Here is a 13,418-nt window from a genome sequence, read left to right as displayed (position 1 = left end):
GAAAAGTAATTTGTGCTAATAAATCACTTTACCTGAATTTATGAAAGAGATATCGAATGGGGGACGGGTGTCACCATTACTGTTCTTTGGATTCTGATATCACAGTGATCGGAGGCCGCCTCAGGTCAGGTGGTCCTCAGACTCCTTCCTACCCACCTCAGTGCAAAGCTATAAGTAGAAAGCAAGCCGGAGAGCAGGATCCCAAGATTGCAAATACCCACAGGAAGATCCGAGTCGCACAGGACAAATTAGATAGTAAAATGAGAGGGAGGACACACGCCGGAGACAGAGCCATGGGAAATTCACGATGGGAAGCCTAGGAGTCCAACAGAGACTGGACAGGACCACACTGAAGAAGCAAATAAGAAAGGGAATTGATGGAGGCCCGGCAGAGGCAAGGCAGAGGCGCAATGGAGGTGGGATGGGGAGGCCGGCACCAGCCCTCAACAGGTTAAATGGGAAATCGCGGGAGGGGGAACTAGGCCAACTGCACTGAAATTCCACCTGGGAAAAAGAGCAAGTATAGAGGGACAGAGAGAGAGGTAGGGCATCCTGCTGCCCATCTACACCTCCCCATCCCCACAACTGGACCCTCAGCTGGCTGGGAGAAGCCATGTTCATTGCTTACATTTTCCAACTTAAGCAGGGAACGGCCTCCTCTGCCTCCTGTGCACAGGCCCATCAATTACAGGGGCCACCTCACCACATGCCCCATCCAGGACCAAGGACCACAACATTTCAGAGTAATTTCTTCCCCGCCACGCAAGCTGTACAACAGGAGAAGTCCTGAATATTGAAAACTGGAGCTCATTCCACGCACCAGTGAGAAGCCAGCCAGGCCCCAGTAGGCAGGGCCCAGTGCACCAGAGCTCATACCCACCCACATCACAACTGAGAAGTGAGCAGGGCTCCTGGAGGCAGGGCTGCGTGCTTCCACTTGCAACGCAGACACACAGCAGCTCATCTCACAGGGAAACCTCACCACAAGCACTAAGACACAAATTAAAAAGAAAACCAACCAGACAAAAAAGAAAAAATACAAAAATGCCAAAATACAAAGGAAAAACCCTAAATAAGAATAAGGAAGACACTATGAGCCTCCCAAAGGAATTACTACAACACTTTCATAACAGAAAGATGAAGAGATCAAGGATATGCCAGAAATGGAATTCAGAAAATTGTCAGATTATTTCAAAGCAATTAGAAACAAATTCACGATCTAAATTAAAAGCACACTCAAGATATTGAGATATTCAAGGGAACCCAGAATGAAATACTAGAAATGAAGAATTCAACAGATCAAATAAAAAATGCAGTGGAAAGCAGTAACAACAGAATAGGTGAGACAGAACAAAGAATATCAAAACTAGAAGACAAATTTATGGAAATATTAGACCAAATAAATCGAGAAGAAATTAGAAAACTAAAAAACACGGTTAGAGATCTACAAGATTGTTTCAAACGATCCAACATACAGATCCTAGGATTTCAGGAAGGTGTGGAGAGAGAGAAAGGATTAGAAGGCCTTCTTAGTGAAATAACAGAAAATGTCCCCCGTCTGGAGAGAGAGAGATTCAAGTACAGGAAGTACAGAAAACTCCTAACAGGCACAACCAGAAAAGATCTTCACCACCACACATTGTAGTAAAACTCTCAATGGTAAAACATAAAGAAAAAAATCTTAAAATGTGCATAAGAGAAACAGCAAATCACATTCAGAGGAAATCCAATTAGATTCACTGCAGACTTCTCATCAGAAACTCTATGGCAAGAAGATATATTCCAAGTCCTAGGTGAAAAAAACTGCCAACCCAGAATACTTTACCCTGCAAAGCTCTCATTTATGAATGAAGGAAAAATAAGGATCTTCCACAACAAATAGAAATTGAAAGAATTTGTAACTACTCACCCAACCCTATGAAACAAGCTTCTTTAAGATGTGCGCTACACAGAAACAGGAACATCACTACAAAAGAAAATGAACTCAGAAAATGATCCAGCAAAACTACAAAGGAAATCCAAAATACAAGAACAGCACTATTTATGGAAACATGGCAGGGCAAAGTCGGTACTTAACAACAGTCACCCTAAATGTAAATGGTCTCAACTCCCCTGTAAAAAGACACAGACTGAGAAACAGTGACTTGATCAGCCCTTGTCCTGATGGTTGATGTACAATTTAATACTTTATCCCTTTTAGTATTTTTTTTGTTCTAGTTAATACTATTGGTTGAACTCTGTAATCAACACACATTTATTCTTAGGTGTTGAAATTTAACTGAAAAGTGATCCCTGTCAAACATAAGAGTGGGAATAAGAGAGGAAGGAGATGTACAATTTGGGACATGCGCAATCGGACTTGCCCCAAATGGTGGAGTTAGAAATGTGCCAGGAGGTAAAACCGCCGCCCGGTCGCCCCCAGCTTGACTCCGGCCGTCGCCACCGCTGCCGGGGAGAGGAGGGCCATGATCCAAAGGAACCAGAGCAGTTGAGGAAACTGTTTATTAGTGGTATGAGCTTTGAAACTACAGATGATAGTTTGAGAGAACATTTTGAGAAATGGGGCACACTCACAGATTGTGTGGTAATGAGAGACCCCCAAATGAAATGTTCCAGGGGCTTTGGTTTTGTGACTTACTCTTGTGTTGAAGAAGTGGATGCAGCAATGTGTGCTCGACCACACAAGGTTGATGGGCGTGTTGTGGAACCAAAGAGAGCTGTTTCTAGAGAGGATTCGGTAAAACCTGGTGCCCATCTAACGGTGAAGATTTTTGTTGGTGGTATTAAAGAAGATACAGAGGAATATAATTTGAGAGACTACTTTGAGAAGTATGGCAAGATTGAAACCATAGAAATTATGGAAGACAGGCAGAGTGGGAAAAAAAAAGAGGATTTGCTTTTGTAACTTTCGACGATCATGATACAGTTGATAAAATCGTTGTTCAGAAATACCACACTATTAATGGGCATAGTTGTGAAGTGAAAAAGGCCCTTTCTAAACAAGGGATGCAGTCTGCTGCTGGATCACCAAGAGGCCATGGAGGGGGGATCTGGCAACTTTATGGGTCGTGGAGGAAACTTTGGAGGTGGTGGAGGTAATTTTGGCCACGGTGGAAACTTTGGTGGAAGAGGAGGCTATGGTGGTGGAGGTGGTGGCAGCAGAGGAAGTTATGGAGGAGTTGATGGTGGTTACAATGGTTTTGGAGGTGATGGTGGCAACTATGGTGGTGGTCCTGGTTATAGCAGCAGAGGAGGCTATGGTGGTGGACCAGGATATGGAAACCAAGGTGGTGGACATGGTGGAGGAGCAGGATATGATGGTTACAATCAAGGAGGAAATTTTGGAGGTAACTATGGTGGTGGTGGAAACTACAATGATTTTGGTAATTATAGTGGACAACAGCAATCAAATTACGGGCCCATGAAAGGGGGCAGTTTTGGTGGAAGAAGCTCAGGCAGTCCCTATGGTGATGGTTATGGATCTGGTGGTGGTAGTGGTAGATATGGTAGCAGAAGGTTCTTAAAAAAAAAAAAAAAACAGAAAAGGGCTACAGTTCTTAGCAGGAGAGAGAGCGAGAAGTTGTCAGGAAAGCTGCAGGTTACTTTAAGACAGTCGTCCCAAATGCATTAGAGGAACTGTAAAAATCTGCCACAGAAGGAATGATGATCCATAGTCAGAAAAGTTACTGCAGCTTAAACAGGAAACCCTTCTTGTTCAGGACTGTCATAGCCACAGTTTGCAAAAAGTGCAGCTATTGATTAATGCAATGTAGTATCAATTAGATGTATATTCCTGAGGTCTTTAATCTGTTGTAGCTTTGTCTTTTCTTTTTCTTTTCATTACATCAGGTATATTGCCCTGTAAATTATGGTAGTGGTACCAGGAATAAAAATTTAAGGAATTGTTAACTTTTCAGAAAAAAAAAAAGAAATGTGCCAGGGGATTCCAACACAATCCCATCAAGATTGCATGTACCAATGCCATCTCACTAGTCCAAGTGATCAATTTCAGTTCACAACTGATCACACTGATAGGTCTAAGAGTCAAAGGGATCACACAAACAAGACTAGTGTCTGCGAATACTAACTGACAGAATCAAAAAGGGAGAGAACAATCCAACATGGGAAGTTGGACACAGCAGACTCATCAAATGGCAGATGCCCTAAACAGCACTCTGGCCTCAGAATTAGCCTTTAAGGCATTTGGATCTGCCTGAAGAGCCCATGAGAGTATTTTAGGCATGGAAAGCCAAGACACTCTGGAAAACAAAACAAAACATAACAAAAAAAACCCTAAATGAAAGGTCTCTTCAAGTGAGATCCCAGCAGAAAGAACGGGCCATCAAAGAAGGAAATACCTTTCTCTGAAGGGAGGAGAGAACTTCCACTCTGACTATGACCTTGTCTAAATGAGATCAAAGTCAGCGAACTCAAAAGGCTTCCATAGCCTTGGCAACTCATGACTAGAGCCTAGGGAGATTTCTGACGCCATAAACAACAGTGTCAAATGTTAAGTCAACAACAGGAGTCACTGTGTACTTACTCCTTATGTGGGATCTCTGTCCTTAATGTGTTGTCCAATGTGAATTAATGCTATAACTAGTACTCAAACAGTATTTTTCACTTTGTGTTTCAGAGTGGGTGCAAACTGATGAAATCTTTACTTAATATATACTAAATTGATCTTCTAAATATAAAGATAATTGAAAATGAATCTTGATGTGAATGGAATGGGAGAGTTAGCGGGAGATGGGAGGGTTGTGGGTGGAAGGGAGGTTATGGGAGGGAAAAAGCCATTGTAATCCATAAACTGTACTTTTGAAAATTATATTTACTAAATAAAAATTAAAAAAAAAAGACACAGACTGGCTGAATGGATTAAAAAAAAATCTATTTACTGCCTACAAGAAACACATCTTACCAACAAAGATGCACACAGACTGAAAGAGGATGGAAAATAATAATCCATGCTAACAGAAACCAAAAAAGAGCTGGAATGGTCATTCTAATATCAGACAAAATAGACTAACACAAAAACTATTAAGGGGTGGAGCCAAGATGGCGGAATAGTGAGGACACACACTGATAGTCCAGGAAAAGATAGGTTGATAAAAGAGGAATTACAGTAATCACAGGGAAAGGCTTGGAGGAAAAATACAGAGGAAACCTTTCCAGATCTAGTGGATGTGACACAGACGACCAGCGGGGAGAGCAGGGACGCCCACGGCTCCAAGTCCACACATTGGCACTGGAAGGGGAGGTGAGCTCAGTAACCCGAGACATTGGAGGGGAAACGGCGGACCGAGTCTAGAGGGAAGCGGGCTTGAGGCGGGAAAGTTACCAGACTGACTACAGGAGAGAAAAAAAAAAAGTGGGGGGGGGGTACTGGTACGGGCGAGTTTCTCTCTCCGCTGACCTTGCAAAGGCAAGCAAGAGACAAAGAGCAGGTGCCATTCTGGATATACGTAACTGTCGCTCCCCCTCTTCGTGGAGGAACGACACAGGACCCTGCGCTGTTCTTTCGTCTGCTCGGCCCTCCCCAGGTTTGCTGCTGGTTCTTCCCGGGTTGGCTACTATCCCTTCCACCTCCGTGGAAGGGCAGTTCCCCCTGGCCGCATTCCCCACTTCCGCAGGGGAGCGGCACACCGCCGGCCGGCTCTTCTCGGGGGCTGCACAGGTGTTCCTTCAGCTAGATGTTCCCCATAGATGTTTCTGGTGCATGCCGTCTCTCTCCTCCTTTATAGTCCTCCTCCGCCAATCCCAACTCGGCTGAGTACGCTGCTCTCCAATCAGGAGCAAGTCCTACAGTTAATTGGTTGAACTGGAGGCAGCTGTGCGGAAGCTGCCTACTTCTCTCCCAGCGCCATATTGTGGGAGAGCAGATGCATAGAATAAGTCCTAATTCGAGTAACTTAGTCTAGTCCGGATTGCTCCCCACAGATCCCCCTTTCTTTTTATTTTTTAGCGTTGATACGCGCCTGTCTTCGGTGTCCCGCGGCACACACTCTTCTCTACTTGCTAGAGTTGCCACAGGCTCTTACAAGTCCTATCAATCAGGAAAACCGAATCCGGGTCCTCTCTTCGCCATTGTGAGGAGGTTTTTAGGCGCTGATGCGTGCCTGTGTTCGGTGCCCTGCAGCGCATGCTCTGCTCTGCTAGAACTGCCTGCAGGTGTTTACAAAACCTATCAGGCAAACCGAATCCAAGCCTTCTCATTGCCGTATTGTGGGGGAGACTTATTAGTGTTGGTTCGTGCCTATCTTCGGTGACCTGCAGCTCATACTCTGGTCGAGCTTTGCTGGCGCTTACCGCCTTAAATCAGGCAGACCGAATCCAAGCCTCCTAATTGTTGCATTGTGGGGAAGCTTTACTGATGTTAATTCGTGCCTGTCTTCGGTGACCTGCGGCTAGCCGCCCAGGTACTCATCGCCTCACTAATCGGGCAGACCGAATCCAAGCCTTCTAATTGGCATGTTGAGGGGAGGCCTTATTTTTCTCTATTTCTCTATCTCCGGGCATTTCTATTTCTCCCATTTTACTTCTGTCTGCCAACATTCCTATTTCTCTTTTACTTCTAAACTTCTGTTTCTCTTATCCCCGCAGCTTTCCGGCACCTCGCCCCGCCGGCGGGTTCCCGGCTCTGCGCCGCTTCAGCCCGCGCGCCTCTCTCATCTGCGCAGCTTCCCGGCTTTGCGCGGCTCGGCTTTGCGCGCTCCGCGGTCTCCACGCTTAACCCTTTCGCGTCTGAACCACGGCCTACGCCAGCCCGTTCCCTATCTATTCACGCCCCGTGCTCTCTCTGCACGCGACGGCTTCCGCGAGTAACACAGCGTAGCTTGCGTCTCCGCCACTAGGATTCAATCTAAGTTCCCCGGGCTAGCCTGGCGAATTCAACCCAGCGTACGTCTCCGCCCCACGATCTGGCTTCCCGTCCTTTGCTCCCCGGGCTAATCAGACGGATCCCAATCTGGCTTACGTCTCAGCTTCTGGTTTCAACTTTTCGCCCCCTATTCCCGGGCTAACTTGAGAACCCCAAAGTGGCTTCCGTTTCCGCCTCGGCCTGCCCCCCGCGGCTTCAATTTCCCTAACATTTTTCTCTACCCGGTATGTTTCCCCAAGCTTTCCTCCAACAATACTCCTCCCTCATTTCTCCTGGCCTCTCCCCACAGTCCGCGTCCGAGTCTGTTTGTTCTAGCTTTCACTTTCGCTTTCGACCTTAGAGATTCCTCCCAGCTTCCCCCCGTAGTCCGTATCCGAGTCTATGCCTAGGCTTTCAATAGCTTCTTCCGGCACCCTTTTTCGTCCGGCTTTTCCCTAGGCTGTTTGCTAGTCTCTCTCTCCGGTATTTTCCCAATTCTTCCCGTTTCTTCCCATTTCTTCCCTCCTAGGTTTCATATCCGTCCTAAGTTTCCTATCCGAGCTAGGTTTCCTATCCGTCCTAGGTTTTCTATCCGAGTCACGGCACCATTATGTCGCTCCCCCTCTTCATGGAGGAGCAACACTAAGCCCTGCCTAGGCTTCATATCCGAGTCACGGCACCATTATGTCGCTCCCCCTCTTCGTGGAGGAACGACACAGGACCCTGCGCTGTTCTTTCGTCTGCTCGGCCCTCCCCGGGTTTGCTGCTGGTTCTTCCCGGGTTGGCTACTATCCCTTCCACCTCCGTGGAAGGGCAGTTCCCCCTGGCCGCATTCCCCACTTCCGCAGGGGAGCGGCACACCGCCGGCCGGCTCTTCTCGGGGGCTGCACAGGTGTTCCTTCAGCTAGATGTTCCCCATAGATGTTTCTGGTGCATGCCGTCTCTCTCCTCCTTTATAGTCCTCCTCCGCCAATCCCAACTCGGCTGAGTACGCTGCTCTCCAATCAGGAGCAAGTCCTACAGTTAATTGGTTGAACTGGAGGCAGCTGTGCGGAAGCTGCCTACTTCTCTCCCAGCGCCATATTGTGGGAGAGCAGATGCATAGAATAAGTCCTAATTCGAGTAACTTAGTCTAGTCCGGATTGCTCCCCACACGTAACAAAAGGGTAGAGCTAATGAACTGAGGCAGGGGGAAAAAAAGAGACAGTGGGTGAGACAACTCACGGAGGTCACGTAAGTACTCTCCAGAGACGCTACAATTCGGTATCCTAGACAACACAGTGGGAGACCGCAGGAGAAACTAAGCCCGCACAGATTCTTTGGGTGGTCTGTTGGAAAAAGCAGACGAATGATATACACATAGAAGCCAGAGATCGGAAGCTAAATACCATCAATTCTGCTCAGTTGTGTGGTATTACTTCCCTCCTGAATAAAAAAAAATAATAATAAATAAATAAATAAATAAAAAGAGAGATTTACCACACCTAACCTGAGGGTGTCACCTCTGGCACACCCTTAACCCTAAAGAACCAAGCAGAGCTCTCTGGCCACACCCATCTCAAGCCTCCAAGGCTCCTCCAACAGCAGACAGTCCACTTAACACAGATATAGTAAATAAAAAAAAACTCACACTGAGGGAAGAAGAATTCACAATGCCAAGCAACAAACAAAAAGAACGATGGAACAAGATCAACGAAGACACTATGGCGCCTCCAAATAAACAAAACACCCCAAGCCAAGATTATGAAGATGATGAGATAGAAGAAAGGCAAGATAGGGATTTCAAAAAATTTATGATAAGAACATTTAGAAGTTTTCAAAAGCAAATTCTTGAACTACAGAAATCCTTATTGGACAGGATTGAAAATCTCTCTCATGAAAATGAAATTTTAAGGAAGAATCAAAATGAAATGCAGAAACTAGTAGAACAGGAAAGTGTGATAGTGAAGAGAAATCAAAATGAAATGAAGAGCTCAATAGATCAAATGACAAACACATTAGAGAGTCTAAAAAACAGAGTCAGTGAAACAGAAGAGAGAATATCCGACTTAGAAGACAGAGCACATGAAAACATACAGTCAAACCAAAGAAAAGAAGAGGAAATTAGAAATCTAAAAAATATTGTTGGGAATCTACAGGATACTATTAAAAAAACAACATTTGGGTTCTAGGAGTTCCTGAAGGCATGGAGAGAGAGAAAGGATTAGAAGGCCTTTTTAGTGAGATACTAGCAGAGAACTTTCCAGGTTTGGAGAAGGACAGAGACATCCTAGTACAGGAAGCTCATAGAACCCCCAGTAAACATGACCAAAAGAGATCCTCACCACGACACGTCGTAATTAAACTCACCACAGTGAAACATAAAGAAAAGATCCTAAAATGTGCAAGAGAGAAACGACAGATTACTCTCAGAGGATCTCCAATTAGACTCACAGCAGACTTCTCATCAGAAACACTACAGGCTAGGAGGGAATGGTGAGACATAGCACAGGTGCTAAGAGAGAAAAATTGCCAGCCCAGAATATTATATCCTGCTAAGCTCTCATTTGTGAATGAAGGTGAAATAAAGACTTTTCATAGCAAACAGAAATTGAAAGACTTTGCCGCCACTCGTCCAGGCCTGCAAAAGATGCTTAAAGATGTGCTACACTCAGAAACGCAGAAACATGGCCATCAATATGAAAGAAGGTAAAGGAAGAAAATTACCAGTAAAAGAGCATAGGAAGCTCAAAGCATATACTAGAAAATATCTTTGGGAAAATGGCAGAGCAAAGTCATTACGTATCAATAGTCACATTAAACGTTAATGGACTTAACTCTTCAGTTAAAAGACACCGATTGGCTGATTGGCTTAAGGAACAAAACCCAACTATTTGTGGCCTACAAGAAACACATCCTTGTAACAAAGATGCATACAGACTGAAAGTGAAAGGTTGGAAAAAGATATTCCATGCCAACAGAAACCAAAAAAAGCAGGTGTAGCCATATTAATATCAGACAAAATAAACTTTAATACAAAAACTGTTAAGAGAGACAAAGAGGGACACTATATAATGATTAAGGGTTCAATTCAACAGGAAGATGTAACTATTATAAATGTATATGCACCTAATTACAGGGCACCGGTCTATTTAAAAGATATGTTAAGGGACTTAAAGGGAGACTTAGACCCCAATACAATAGTACTGGGGTACTTCAATACACCACTCTCAGTAATTGACAGATCATCTGGACAGAAGATCAACAAGGAAACTGCAGATTTAATTGACACTATTGCCCAAATGGATCTAACAGATATCTACAAAACTTTCAATCCTACATCTAAAGACTTTACATTCTTCTCAGCAGTACATGGAACCTTCTCTAGGATTGATCACATACTAGGCTATAAAGCAAGTCTCAGCAAATTTAAAAGAATTAGAACCATACCATGCAGCTTCTCAGACCACAGCGGAATGAAGTTGGAAATTAGCAACTCAGGAAACCCTAGAGAGTATGAAAACACATGGAGACTGAATAACATGCTCCTGAAGGAACACTGGGTCATTCAAGAAATCAAAAGAGATATCAAAAACTTTCTGGAAGTAAATGAGGATAACAACACATCATATCAAAACTTATGGGATATGGCAAAAGCAGTATTGAGAGGCAAGTTTATATCAATAGGTGCCTATATCAAGAAATTGGGGCCGGCGCCGCAGCTCACTAGGCTAATCCTCCGCCTAGCGGCGCCGGCATACCGGGTTCTAGTCCCGGTCGGGGCGCCGGATTCTGTCCCGGTTGCCCCTCTTCCAGGCCAGCCCTCTGCTGTGGCCAGGGAGTGCAGTGGAAGATGGCCCAGGTGCTTGGGCCCTGCACCCCATGGGAGACCAGGAAAAGCACCTGGCTCCTGGCTCCTGCCATCGGATCAGCGCGGTGCACCGGCCGCAGCGCGCCAGCCACGGCGGCCATTGGAGGGTGAACCAACAGCAAAGGAAGACCTTTCTCTCTGTCTCTCTCTCTCACTGTCGACTCTGCCTGTCAAAAAAAAAAAAAAAAGAAAAAGAAATTGGAAAGGTACCCAATAAACGAGCTTTCAGCGCATCTCAAGGACCTAGAAAAACTGCAGCAAACCAGACCCAAATCTAGTACGAGAAGAGAAATAATTAAAATCAGAGAAGAAATCAACAGGATTGAATCCAAAAAAAACATTACAAAAAATCAGCCAAATGAGGAGCTGGTTTTTTGAAAAATAAACAAAATTGACACCCCATTGGCCCAACTAACTTAAAAAAGAAAAGACCCAAATCAATGAAATCAGAGATGAAAAAGAAAACGTAACAACAGACACCACAGAAATAAAAAGAATCATCAGAAACTACTACAAAGCGTTATATGCCAGCAAACAGGAAAATCTATCAGGAATGGATAGATTCCTGGACACATGCAATCTACCTAAATTGAACCAGGAAGACATAGAAATCCTAAATAGACCCATAACTAAGACAGAAATTGAAACAGTAATAAAGGCCCTCCCAACAAAGAAAAGCCCAGGACCAGATGGATTCACTGCTGAATTCTACCAGACATTTAAAGAAGAACTAATTCCATTTCTTCTCAAACTATTCAGAATGATTGAGAAAGATGGAATCCTCCCAAATTCTTTCTATGAAGCCAGCATCACCTTAATCCCTAAGCCAGAGAAAGATGCATCGCTGAAAGAAAGTTACAGACCAATATCCCTGATGAACATAGACTCAAAAATCTTCAGTAAAATTCTCCCCAATAGGATAAAACAACACATCAGAAAAATCATCTACCCAGACCAAGTGGGATATATCCTTGGTATGCAGGGATGGTTCAACATTCACAAATCATTCAATGTGATACACCATATTAACAGATTGCAGAAGAAAAACGATATGATTATCTCAATAGACGCCGAGAAAGCATTTGATAAAATTCAACACCCTTTCATGATGAAAACTCTAAGCAAATTAGGTATAGAAGGAACATTCCTCAATATAATCAAAGCAATCTATGACAAACCCATGGCCAGCATCCTATTGAATGGGGAAAAGTTGGAAGCATTTCCACTGATCTGGTACCAGACAGGGATGCCCACTCTCACCACTGCTATTTAACATAGTTCTAGAAGTTTTAGCCAGAGCCATCAAGCAAGAAAAAGAAATTAAAGGAATACAAATTGAGAAGGAAAAAGTCAAACTATCCATCTTTGCAGACGATATGAATCTTTACTTAAGGGATCCAAAGAACTCTACTAAGAGACTATTGGAACTGATAGAAGAGTTTGGAAAAGTAGCTGGGTATAAAATCAATGCACAAAAATCAACAGCCTTTGTATACACAGGCAATGCCATGACTGAGGAAGACTTCTAAGATCAATCCCATTTGCAATAGCTACAAAAACAATCAAATACCTTGGAATAAACTTAACCAAGGATGTCAAAGATCTCTACAATGAGAATTACAAAATCTTAAAGAAAGAAATAGTAGAGGATACCAAGAAATGGAAAAATCTTCCATACTCATGGATTGGAAGAATCAACATCATCAAAATGTCCATTCTCCCAAAAGCAATTTATAAATTCAATGCAATACCAATCAAGATACCAAAGACATTCTTCTCAGATGATGCTGAAATTTATATGGAGGCACAAGAGACCTCGAATAGCTAAAGCAATCTTGTACAACAAAAACAAAGCCGGAGGCATCACAATACCAGATTTCAGGACATACTACAGGGCAGTTGTAATCAAAACAGCATGGTACTGGCACAGAAACAGATGGATAGACCAATGGAACAGAATTGAAATACCAGAAATCAATCCAAACATCTACAGCCAACTCATATTTGATCAAGGATCCAAAACCAACTCCTGGAGCAAGGACAGTCTATTCAATAAATGGTGCTGGGAAAACTGGATTTCCATGTGCAGAAGCATGAAGCAAGACCGCTACCTTACACCTTACACAAAAATCCACTCAACATGGATTAAAGACCTAAATCCATGATCCAACACCATAAAATTATTAGAGAACATTGGAGAAACCATGCAAGATATTGGCACCGGCAGAGACTTCCTGGAAAAGACCCGGGAGGCACAGGCAGTCAAAGCCAAAATCAACTATTGGGATTGCATCAAATTGAGAAGTTTCTGTACTGCAAAAGAAACAGTCAGGAGACTGAAGAGACAACCCGCAGAATGGGAAAAAATACTTGCAAACTATGCAACAGATAAAGGGTTAATAACCAGACTCTACAAAGAGATCAAGAAACACCACAAAAAAAAAAAAAAACCCACTTAAGAGATGGGCCATTGACCTCAATAGACATTTTTCAAAAGAGGAAATCCAAATGGGCAGCATGAAAAATGTTCAAGATTACTAGCAATCAGGGAAATGCAAATCAAAACCACAATGAGGTTTCACCTCACCCCAGTTAGAAAGGCTCACATACACAAATCTAACAACAACAGATGCTGGCGAGGATGTGGGGGAAAAGGGACACTAACCCACTGTTGGTGGGAATGCAAACTGGTCAAGCCCCTATGGAAGT

The 13,418-nt window shown here is 43.8% G+C and overlaps 1 long non-coding RNA gene and 1 pseudogene across 9 annotated transcripts in view; one reads left to right on the top strand and one right to left on the bottom strand.

Moving 5' to 3' along the window:
• The window catches only part of LOC149124939 (uncharacterized), a 201,166-nt gene that overhangs the window by 151,884 nt on the left and 35,864 nt on the right, over positions 1 to 13,418 (bottom strand). For 4 of the 8 annotated variants that reach the window (XR_016211752.1, XR_016211755.1, XR_016211756.1 and 1 more), the window contains exon 2: positions 1,910 to 1,966. The exons of the other annotated variants lie outside the window; for them this stretch is intronic. This is a non-coding gene — a long non-coding RNA (uncharacterized LOC149124939). The remainder of the gene's footprint in view (positions 1 to 1,909; positions 1,967 to 13,418) is intronic. 8 annotated transcript variants of the gene reach the window in all.
• On the top strand, positions 2,330 to 3,893 carry LOC127486979 (heterogeneous nuclear ribonucleoprotein A3 pseudogene; annotated as a pseudogene). Its single transcript, XR_016212281.1, has one exon. The product of XR_016212281.1 is annotated as a heterogeneous nuclear ribonucleoprotein A3 pseudogene (transcript).

The sequence above is a fragment of the Oryctolagus cuniculus genome, chromosome 8 (assembly GCF_051225735.1).
Source record: "Oryctolagus cuniculus isolate XC-2025 breed Fujian yellow rabbit chromosome 8, ASM5122573v1, whole genome shotgun sequence".
NCBI lineage: Eukaryota > Metazoa > Chordata > Mammalia > Lagomorpha > Leporidae > Oryctolagus > Oryctolagus cuniculus.
Note: the sequence above shows the minus strand (reverse complement) of the source record. Positions and strands in the feature narration are given on the sequence as shown.